The sequence below is a fragment of the Castor canadensis genome, chromosome 15 (genome assembly GCF_047511655.1).
Source record: "Castor canadensis chromosome 15, mCasCan1.hap1v2, whole genome shotgun sequence".
Taxonomy (NCBI): Eukaryota; Metazoa; Chordata; class Mammalia; order Rodentia; family Castoridae; genus Castor; species Castor canadensis.
Genome location: NC_133400.1, coordinates 13594684 through 13605448, shown reverse-complemented (window position 1 = coordinate 13605448; position 10765 = coordinate 13594684).

Below are 10765 nucleotides of genomic sequence, written 5' to 3'. Positions count from 1 at the left end.
GTTTTTGCTGGTTGAGATAAGGATAGCTATGCAGGGCATTGACTCACATTGATTTCCTGTGCATGTGTGTTACCTTCTAGGTTAATTCTTTTTGATCTAACCTTTTCTCTAGTACCTGTTCCCCTTTTCCTATTGGCCTCAGTTGCTTTAAGGTATCTGCTTTAGTTCAAGAAACGTTGTTATTGCAGAATGGGAAACATCCACAGATCATCTATGAAAGCAGCCACTGTAACCAAACCACTGGTGTTTTCACACTCTTTGGGAATCCCATTTTTCTGGTATAGAATGTTTCAGTCTTATGTGACTCCTGATAACTGGTGGTTAGAGATCCCAGCAACAAAGTAAAGACCATTTCTGAAGGGTTCAGTGGCAAGGTCAACAATGACAGACCAAGACAGTTGTTTAGAAACAGGAAGAACACATGGACAAAACACATCATGCAATTTTACTTTATCCAATGGGTTTAGGTTTATGTCCTTATATTCATCTTGACCGTCAAGAAATATGCATGTATTTGTGCATACGCACATACACTACATAATAGCCTGCAGTACCCATCCACATTCATGCCAGCCTCTATGTTCCTCCACTAAGGCTCTCAATTTTGCTCTCACTAGTGGAACAGCTAAGAATACTTTGAAATTCTCCTTTCTGGTGTGTTAGCAATGCCACAACTCCCTTTTTGTGCAGGTAGGCAATATTTGACTTAACGGTCTGCAATGTTGCTACTACTTTACTTTTTGCCCTATTCCTACAAAAAGAAGTTGTTTTCTGAAATCCTAACAAAATTTTAGATTTTCCTTTGTTGTTCATCCTTCACTAAAAGTCACTCCTTTGGTTTTCAACTGATGGCTTATAACCATCTCTAGAGGGTCAGTCTCTAGGACCAAATCATATTAGGGTCATCACTGGCCATTAACCCCTCTGTATGTCCATCTGCTCTTCTAATGAGGCCAAGGGCCTGAAGACTCGCCACAGACTCAGGGTTGGTTTAGTGGCCAGATGAGGGTAATGGGGTGCTTTTAAGTTTGACTTGATGGTTTTCTCCTGATATTCTTCCCAATCAGTTTATGGAAGACCACTGGCTCAGTGCCTGCCTCAACTTCTACCCTACTTCCTCTTAGAAACTTGGCTTCTATATGCTTGTCACCACATCTGGATAATGAACCTGCAGACTCATTCTCTAGCCAGTGTCAGCATGGGACAAGATTTCCAGGTGGGAGCATGACCAACCTTAACTAAAAAATTTGGAATAGGAAAAGCAGGTATTATTGGTTCTGTTTTATAGGCTTCAGAACAGATGGTCAGAGAGGACAAACGACTTGTCCAAAATGATTTTGTAATAAGTAGTAGAGCTAGAGCTCATTCCATTACATCATGGCCCTTGAGGAAGGGCCTATGTATTATTAACTTTTGTATTTGCAGTGCTTGGGACTCAGAAATATTCAAATAATATTGATCAGTTAAGTAAATGAATGATATCTTTAATATCTCAGGGCTTCCCCAATGTGGAGCCAGAAAGACTTAAACTTAATAAAATGTACTTTGGTAAACCATAAAGTGCCACAGAAAAGTAATTGTTGTAATTTGTCTTCCTTTTTCAGTAGGCTGAAAGGAGCCCAGAGCTCAGAGTGCCTCTGTTTGTGCAGGAATGTACCGTTCAAAGAAAGAACACATGCCTTGCCATTCTTTGCCTAACCAGGGCAGGGTGGGCCCCTTTAATTCAGTTTTGGGGAAAGACTCAAGCATGAGTCTTTCTCTAGAGTGTATGTGGTTGTTTGTTTTGGGGGTACTGGGGATTGAACCCAGGGCTTGGTGCTGTCTAGACAAGAGTTCTACCACTTGAACCACATCCTCAGCCCTTTTGTTTTTGTTTTGGTTTGAGGATAGGGTCTAGTTAACTTTGCCAGGACTGTCCTCTACTTCCTGAGTAGGCATGCACCACCACAGCTAGTCTCATTTCAATTCTTGATAATTCTCTCTTCCTAGAGACTTTTCTTAACTTTTTTTTCCTGTTATTAAGGAAAGGCTATAATTCTTGGCACTCCCATTAGGTTCAACTTAAAAGACAGATTTGGTTTTCACCATCATGTGGGATGGGGAGGTATTCAATAAGTCATAAGCAGCTCCATTAATCAGGCTGTTAGAGGCCTTTTGTGGCCCTGAGGCCTTCCTGAACAAGAAGTGTTATTTAAAGATATGGGAGTGTGGTGGAGGCTGGCTTTCTGACTTCCCTTGATAGAAAATTCCATTCTGAGCTCCCTTACTAAGTAATGTTGGGATTTGATCAAGTCCTTGATCTTCTCAACCTTTAAACTGGAACTACCATCACTTGTTCTGCATTATTTCTCAAGTGAATTATAAGGGTGATCTACCTTATGATGACAGCTATAAATGGGATGGCAATACAGATACGAACTTCTCAGGAGCTGTGGCCATGCCGCTATTGCAGAGACTCCACTGCTTCACATTTAGGCTGGCTGGAACAGACACAACTGACAATTTTCCTCTCTGTCCCTAGTATCTGATTTAGTTGATACAGCTTTGAATGCCCGGTTGTCTGAGAGATGTGCACTTAAATGAACAAATGAATGAGTTCATACATATTCTTCCCCATCTCTGTAATAGTATATTGTAATTATCAGAGCAAAACATTATATATGATTCAAATCAATCATTTTCTTCTCTTTTAGGTTGTCTGGTTAGGGCATTTCACAAATCCTTCTTCTTTTTCTGGAAAGAAAAAAAAAAGAAATTCTCTGAATTCAAAGTTGTAGCCTGTCCCCATTTTTCTCCTTTGTGTAGTTAGTTCCTTGCCTTGCCACTCTAGTCTTAGTTCCAAGAGTCTAAGAGTAAATGTTATCTCAGAAATCATTGTTTTCGTCACAAATAAGCCCAGATGAGCTGTCATCAGGGGTGTTGTACCCCACACCGGAGGCTCTTACCTCTCCTTTTCCTTTGCTTTGTGGAATCCTAGAGCCTGGCATGGAGGAAATACTCACTGGACACTAGTGAATGCAGCAAATAAATAAATAAATGGGACTAAGGGCTTTTCACTAGCCCCACAGTGGCTAGTATGTCTTCTCCATAGTAAGGATTGAATATACTATTTGAAGAATCAATCAAAGGGCATATTGGTAAGTGAATCAAGTTTTACTTATCTTTCACTGGCCCCTTTGAGTTCAACCTCTCCTGAAACCTTTCTGACAACTCCAGCCAACCATGGTCTTTCCCTTCTTAACTACCCTTGTGCTAACTGAATGTTCTTATAGGTGATTTATTTTGTGATGCATTGTATATCAATATTTCATGTCTTTGTGACTTACTTCCCTTGATTATGAATTCTAGATTTCATGGAGCTAATTTAGGTTTCATGAGGATCGAAGCCTACAAGATGTGGAGGAAAAAGCATAGTGTACTTATAATTGTGTACTCTATGCTATCAAGTGTTTTCCCATCAAGAAACAACTTTGCTTTGTCTGGGTATTGACAAGAACCAAATCCTCTTACTACATGTAAGAGGATTACTTGTACATGATTGATTGGAAGGATTTTTCACAAAATAAACTCTGGCTCCACCCCCTTTTAACTTTAGGTCTTCTCCACCATATGATTCCAGTTCTAGTACCAGATGACACTTTCATATCATGAGTCAATCCCTCACCTTGGGTATTTATGTCTTTTGCTCTTTAAATTATATCTTATGGCCATCAGACACAGCAAATGTCTGGTGATGTCCCCTGGCAATTCTCCTCTTGACAGCTAATCACTGGCAGTATAGTCCTGTTGGCAGTTCCTAGCATTGCATTTTTAAGAAGTCCAAAACAGTAGAGTACTTACATATCATGTGCAAGGCCCTGGGTTCTATTCCCAGCCCTGCCAAAAAAAATTCAAAACAAAATAAAATCTGTCTTTAAATTCTCTTCCAGTTCAGATATATGTTAAGACATTGATTAATCCTTAGGACATAAAGTAAGATATATGCTTCTGCTATAAGCAAGATACTGGGAAATTAAACTTTGTGCCAATAGTTTTGTTTCTAGGTCCTCTAAAGGCATTATATTTAGTTTTTTCACTGTAAGAATTAAATCTGATGTCCAGTTCTACAAATTGAATGAATATAAATCATAGACATGGGGGCAGGCTTTTAGAAGATGGAGCACTGCAAAGAAAATGATGTTAGGGGGGAAACACGGGTTGTATCACCTTGGCTAAGACCTTAGACACAAGCCAGACAGACCTAAGTCCTGCTACTTGGTACCTGTGTGACTTGGGGCATATCACTTATGCTTTCTGAGCCTCAGTTCTCATTTGTGAAGAGAATAACCCCAAAAGGTTGTGAGGATTCATGAGCTTGAAGCTGTTAGCACAGAAATAGCTTAGTAAGCACTTTGGAAATGTTCAAGGTTATTTCTTTACTTTTAACATTTCTCTGTCTTCTAGGTCTCATTTAGATATCTGAAATCTTTGCCTGTATCCCTGGAATTCAGCCTCTTTAGCTGTTTTGCAAAGACAATTCCTTTTCACATTAAAGCTTAGTCATTTTTTGCACATACCACCTAAAAGAAATTTTGTGCACATAATAATCCCTCCCAATTATTTAGCAGTTTACTATTTATGAAATGAAATGATTTTTTTATGTTATGTTATTCTTCAAAACGACCCTCTAATGGCACTGTCACCTTGTGCTTGCTGGCTCTGCCTTTTTGTCCTCTTTCCCCAAATTCTTGCCCAGAAAATGGCCTCCCCACTGGCAGCTCCTTTGTCTGTGAGGTTCCCCTTCTCAGACATACAGCCCTGGTTTGTCATTCAGAACTCACCATTAGGGTCATTTCAGAGAGGCCTCAGTCTCATCCCCTCAATCTTTCTCTATAATTATGCCCTGTTTTACTATTTCATAGCACTTTTCACTTGACATTTTATTTGCTTACACAAACTCTCTCCCTGGAATATAAACAGAAATGTTCACTTTGTCTCCTTAGAGTGGAAATAGCACCTCTAAAGGGACAAAAATTAGTTCTTGAGGGTGCAAAAAATCTTACTTTTTATGCACAAAACACAGCTATACATCACTTCATAAACAGGCATAGATTATATCCATGGTATTAAAATTTGGGGCACAGAATGAGGACAAGAATATCTAAAAAGCCTCCTTAAGGGAAGGATAATGAAAAAAGCAAAAGGCTGAGAAGTTTATCTTACAGTATAGAACATTGCAAGTACACAGTAGGCTTATAAGTAACACCTTTTAATGACTGCAGCATACCCCTTAGTAGCTGGAGAAATTGAAGTTCAGAGTGATGAAGTGACTGCCTCAGGACATAAAGTTAATAGATAGTAGAACTGAGTCTTCCTGCTTCTCTGGTCTTGTGACTTTTATTTTAAGCTACCCCTTAAATGCTCAATGCATGCTCTTTGAACTGACTTGGACATATTAGACATTCCCAGAAGAGGAAGCAAATGAATATTTTCTGTATGACACAGCAAATGATCTCAGAGTGTCATTCTGTTCAGAAGAGTCCAGCTAATCTTCTTCCCCAGAGAGCATTAATGATGTTATAAGTGGCTCAACTGAAAAATCAGAGTCAGTTCCATGTCTTGGAAGGGTGAAAAGGGGAGCTATATTTTCAGTGTCTCAGTAATTGTTTCACAGCCTTGGAGGGCCAAAAGAAATAACTAACAATTCCATTTATTAAGCAGTTAGGTCTAAAAGGATTAATATGTGCTTAGATACAAGTGATGCATTGCATTTGATCACTGTACACCTTATCAAGCCCTGGAATTTTATTGGGCATCACCACTCTCATTTCCTGTTCCCCATTGATTTTCTAGGGGTACTTTCCTTTCATCACAGCAATTGCTGAAAACTGAGCTTTGAATAGATTCAATATTACTGGAAAACGTCAGATAATCTAATGGTGAAATGGTGAACTATGTCAGCTAGTAGTATGCACAGTACCAACATATGTTTCTGGGATTCCCTCAAAAATATGAAATATCCAAGACACTCCTGTGAGTATTCTGTGGTACCCTGGGGTATCTCTGTACGTAATTTTGGCACAGTGGCAGCAGACCAAGGCAAGATAAAATACTGCTTTGAGATAGAATTGTGGCAGGGAAGTTGGAAAGAAGTGGTAAATTTTTTTTCTTCATTCATTTATTAATATGTGCATACATTATCTGGGTTATTTCTCCCTTCTGCCCCCTGCCCTCTCCCTCTCCCCCCCACCTCCCTCACTTCCAGGCAGAACCTGTTCTGTCCTTTTCTCCAATTTTGTTGAAAAAAAGACATAAGCAATAATAAGAAAGACATAGCATTTTTGCTAGTTAAGATAAGGAAAGCTATACAGAGAGATTTCTAGCATTGCTTCCATGCACAAGTGTATGACAACCCGAATTGATTCATCTCTACCTGACCTCTTCACTACTTCCCAGTCACCTTCCCATATTGACCTCTGTCATATTAAGGTTACTGTGTTAGCTCCTCTGCAGTGGGGACATCAGACACTTTCAAGTTTTGGTTTTCCTACCTATCCCCATTCCTCCCGTATGTGCTCTCCCCTTAGCATGTGACCCAAGTCCAACAACATTACTTCCTTTGCCCTAGATCTAAAGTCTGCATATGAGGGAGAACATATGGTTCTTGGTCTTCTGAGCCTGGCTAACCTTGCTTAGAATGATGTTCTCCAGTTCCATCCATTTACTTGCGAATGATAAGATTTCATTCTTCTTCATGGCTGAGTAAAATTCCATTGTGTATAAATACCACATTTACTTAATCCAATTGTCAGTAGTGGGGCATCTTGGCTGTTTCCATAACTTGGCTGTTGTGAATAATGCAATAAACATGGGTGTGCAGCTGTATCAGGGAGGAGGATCAGATAAAAACAGACTAGGCCTGAGTCCTGAGAAAGTAGCAGGGAGATAGGGATGGCATAGCAGAGAGATAAAACCTGAGAAATCTGAACATGAAGAAGGTCATGTACCACCAGGAAGGGGAAAGTCATGTAGCATTAGGATAAAGTAGCCAGTAAAATTAAATATAACCACATATGGACTAGACCTTGCTTTTTGCTTCTGTAACCTGCTTGCAAGGGTGTATAAGGTGAGACCCCTTTGTTTTCTGGGCTCAGCCTTTGGACATGAGTCTGCTGAATCTGTGCTGGCACAATAAAACGTTGCTTCCTGCTAATTACCTCCAGAATCCTATATCTCAGCTAACAAACTCCCGCAACATTTCTTGGGGACTCGTTATCCAGGATTGTGGAGATGGTGAGTTATCACCTCCCTTGTCATCAGGGTGCATCCCCCTGGACTGCCAGGAGGAGATCCCACCAGGCACCAATGAACAGCTTGATCCAGATGGGGATTCATCCTCCTGATGAGTCAGGGTGAGGGCCTCAGATGCACAATGGAACCCAGTGAGGTGCAGGAACCAGTGAAGGGAGGGGAGCACCGCTCATCAGACTGGTAAGAACCAGGTTCAAATTTAGGCCTGCCCCAGGAGGGGCTTGATCACCTACCAATAAGACATCCTAGTAACTGCCATTTTTAGGGTGAAACCATGTCTCTCAGGTTCAGGGAGCAGTATGGAAATACTGTGCTGTGTGAGAGTATATGAAAATGCGAGCTGAGATGCAGCCTAGCTGTGGAGTGAAGAGTTCCCTCCCACTCTGTGTCTGTCTGGCAGTCTGGTAATGGGAGGAGATATGTAGAAATGAGAGTAAAAACACTCCCTTGGAGTGTATGATTAATAACTTTAAAAAGGGATTTAATGGAGACTATGGAGTTAACTCCTAATAAGCTAAACATCCTTTGTAATGTACATTGGCCTGCTTTTGGTGTAGGATGGCCCCTGGAAGGGTCACTAGATAAAACTGTGATTAATGAGGTTTACAGAGTAATTGTTAAAAAAAAAAAAACCCTAACACCCAGGAGAATGGGAAAAGTCAAGAGGATAAAACTGGTCCTCAAAACCCAGATCCTGTTGTTTATTTAAATTCAGATAGCAATTTAATGTGCATCCTGAAGGAGGACTGAGGCTCAGCACTAACTGAGCTCTTACAAAAATTAACACATAAAGGATGGACTTGCACTGATACATAAGATCTGGTCTGACTTGAAAGAAAAGGAATGTTACAGAAAGGTTGTGAATGTAGAAAGAGGGAAATGGAGAAATGGAAACAAAATTGGGATGAGGTCTTCATGGATGAAGTGGAGAGAGAGAGAGAGATGAGAGAAAAAGGGGAGAGAGAGAAAAAAATAAAATGTCATAAAATGTTTAGAGAGAAAAGGATGAAAGGTTTAATACACTTGGTTGAGTTTTTATGTCTTAAAAATAAAAAGTAAATAAAAAACAATTTAGGATTATTAAAATATGCCAGAAATACTGAACTTGCTGGCACTTTTACTTCTAGGGAGCATAAACAGGGGGAACCTACCTAAAAGGGTGGGAAAAGGAGCAACTTTGGCTGTTGCTGATTTAAAAAAAAAACTATTCCAAAAGGTTGGTCTGTTATTGAGACAGTCATGAGATGCTTGTGTTTCCCTTGCTAATGTCTGGTCACATTATACATCCATCTCATGGTGTGCTCACAGTGTGTGTGTGTGTCTGTGTGTGTGTGTGTGTGTGTGTGTGTGTGTCTGTGTGTGTGTGTGTGTGTCTGTGTGTGTGTGTGTGTCTGTGTGTGTGTGTGTCTGTGTGTGTGTGTGTGTGTGTGTGTGTATCTGTGTGTGTGTAAACAGCTTCAAAATGGTTCTTAAACTACTGCTATAAGGTTAATGTGATACTCAAGGTAACCAAAATAGAAAAAATCAGAGTATTTGTTTTAAAGATCTCTGTTATAAACTGCTTAGGCTTTTTACACATAAATATGTAAACATCTTGAGAACAGTTCTTATTATAGTGTCAATGTAAAAATTATTACTCTGTTCTGCTGCTACTTTTTAAGAAAACAGGTTTTCAAACTTATTTCAACCAGGCCTCACTAGGTTGCAGGCATTCAAGGGGGAACACTCCAGCTCAGACCAGAGCAGACAAAAAAGGGGGGGGGGGCGCCCACAGCCTGCAGCAGAATTTGGGTAATTAAAGAAATGACCTTCACATGTCTCACTCTGCCGTAATTTCAATCTGGAATTTAATTCTCTCTCATAATACAGGGGTCTATCAACAAATAAGTATTCTATAAATTGTTTTATGCAAAAAAAATCTTTTAAGGTTGCTTTCTTTCTGTTTTTTTCCCATCCAAATATAAGGTTCTAAGTTAAAAGGTTTTATAAATTAATTTTAACAAGTAACATGACATTAAAGATAAGATTTTTTTAAAGGATAAAAAATACTTTTAAAAAAGGATAAAAACAAGCTCCCCCAGGGGATATGAAATAAGTTGTCATAGAGGTACAGAGTAAGTTGTCATAAAAAGATGGAGCTTATAGATGCTTATGTAAGTAATTAAGTTGACTAAAATCTAAGAGTTACATTAAAGGTTTTGTAAGGTCAAATTTTAATGTAATGATGTTAAACTAAAAACTTAATTCTCTAAGTTCATAACAACAAGGCTATCTTTAAAATATCATATTGTTCTTGATAACATTTACAAAAAAAAAGTCTTAAAGTGGTTTTTGTTTGTCAAGATAACTGTCAGGGAATTTTTGGTGCAACAGGTTAATCCACAAATTTGACAAGACAACAAGAGTTTATTAAAAAATGGAAAAATGAGAGGCAATTGAACACAGGGAGTACTGCTGCACTGATGTGAGAGCTAAAACAAATTTACTTCTGCAAAGCCAAAGTTCACCCTCCAGACAGGTTTAAAAAAAACAACAACAAAACCACTACACTGGAAGTCAAGACCTGAGTTTCTATTGAACTCAACAGAGTGAAGGTGTTAGTTCTACTCCTTCCATATGACAGGTGGAGGAAATTTTTGCCCTGGGATGGCCATATTGGGGCTGTTATTTTAGGGGGCTCCATTGACTACAGGTTGGTGGGATCCTGCCCTATGTCATGAGCCATATGTTAATGTTACCAATATGGGATGTGATTCCTTATCAACATCTGAGCCATGATTCTTGGCTACTATGCTTCCTAACTCTATACTTAGTCCCCATAAATATTTACCTGTGTTCTCTGGTGATTTTTGTCGGGGTTTTGACTACTAAGGTAACTGAGTCATGTTCATTTATGAGTTGGTTTATGTTGGGGTTAGCAATAAGGACAGCCATGTTAGGACTATATGCCCTCCTCTTTGCACATGGCTTACTTTTATCTCCCTGGATAGATGCCAAGGACAGTTGGGCAGACAGTGACCTAACTACAACTTATCTTTCTTGGTTGCCCAGCAACAATATCCCTTAGTGACCTTCTGGTACTTTTCCACTAGCCCCCTATATCTAGCCCAAGCCTTTGTATGGCATGGGCTCTAGCTCTCTTGCTGGGGTCCCCCTCCACAGGGCTCCTGCCTAAACAATAAACCCTGTACTAGTGTTTGAGCCATCTCTCTGCCTCTTCCATACCTCTTATTTTCTAACAGTTTATATAAAACGTTCTAGATGACTTCATGGTTAAACAACTGTTGTCTTGGGTGATTCTAATACAGTTGGTACCCTATATGTGTCTGTGACTGGGCTATTTGAGTTTACTAAAACTGTTCTTTCCCCCAACTGATGAAAAAAAATCTAAGGTTTTACTTCAAGAGCAACAACTAAAATTATATATATATATATATATATATATATATATATATATATATATATATATATATAA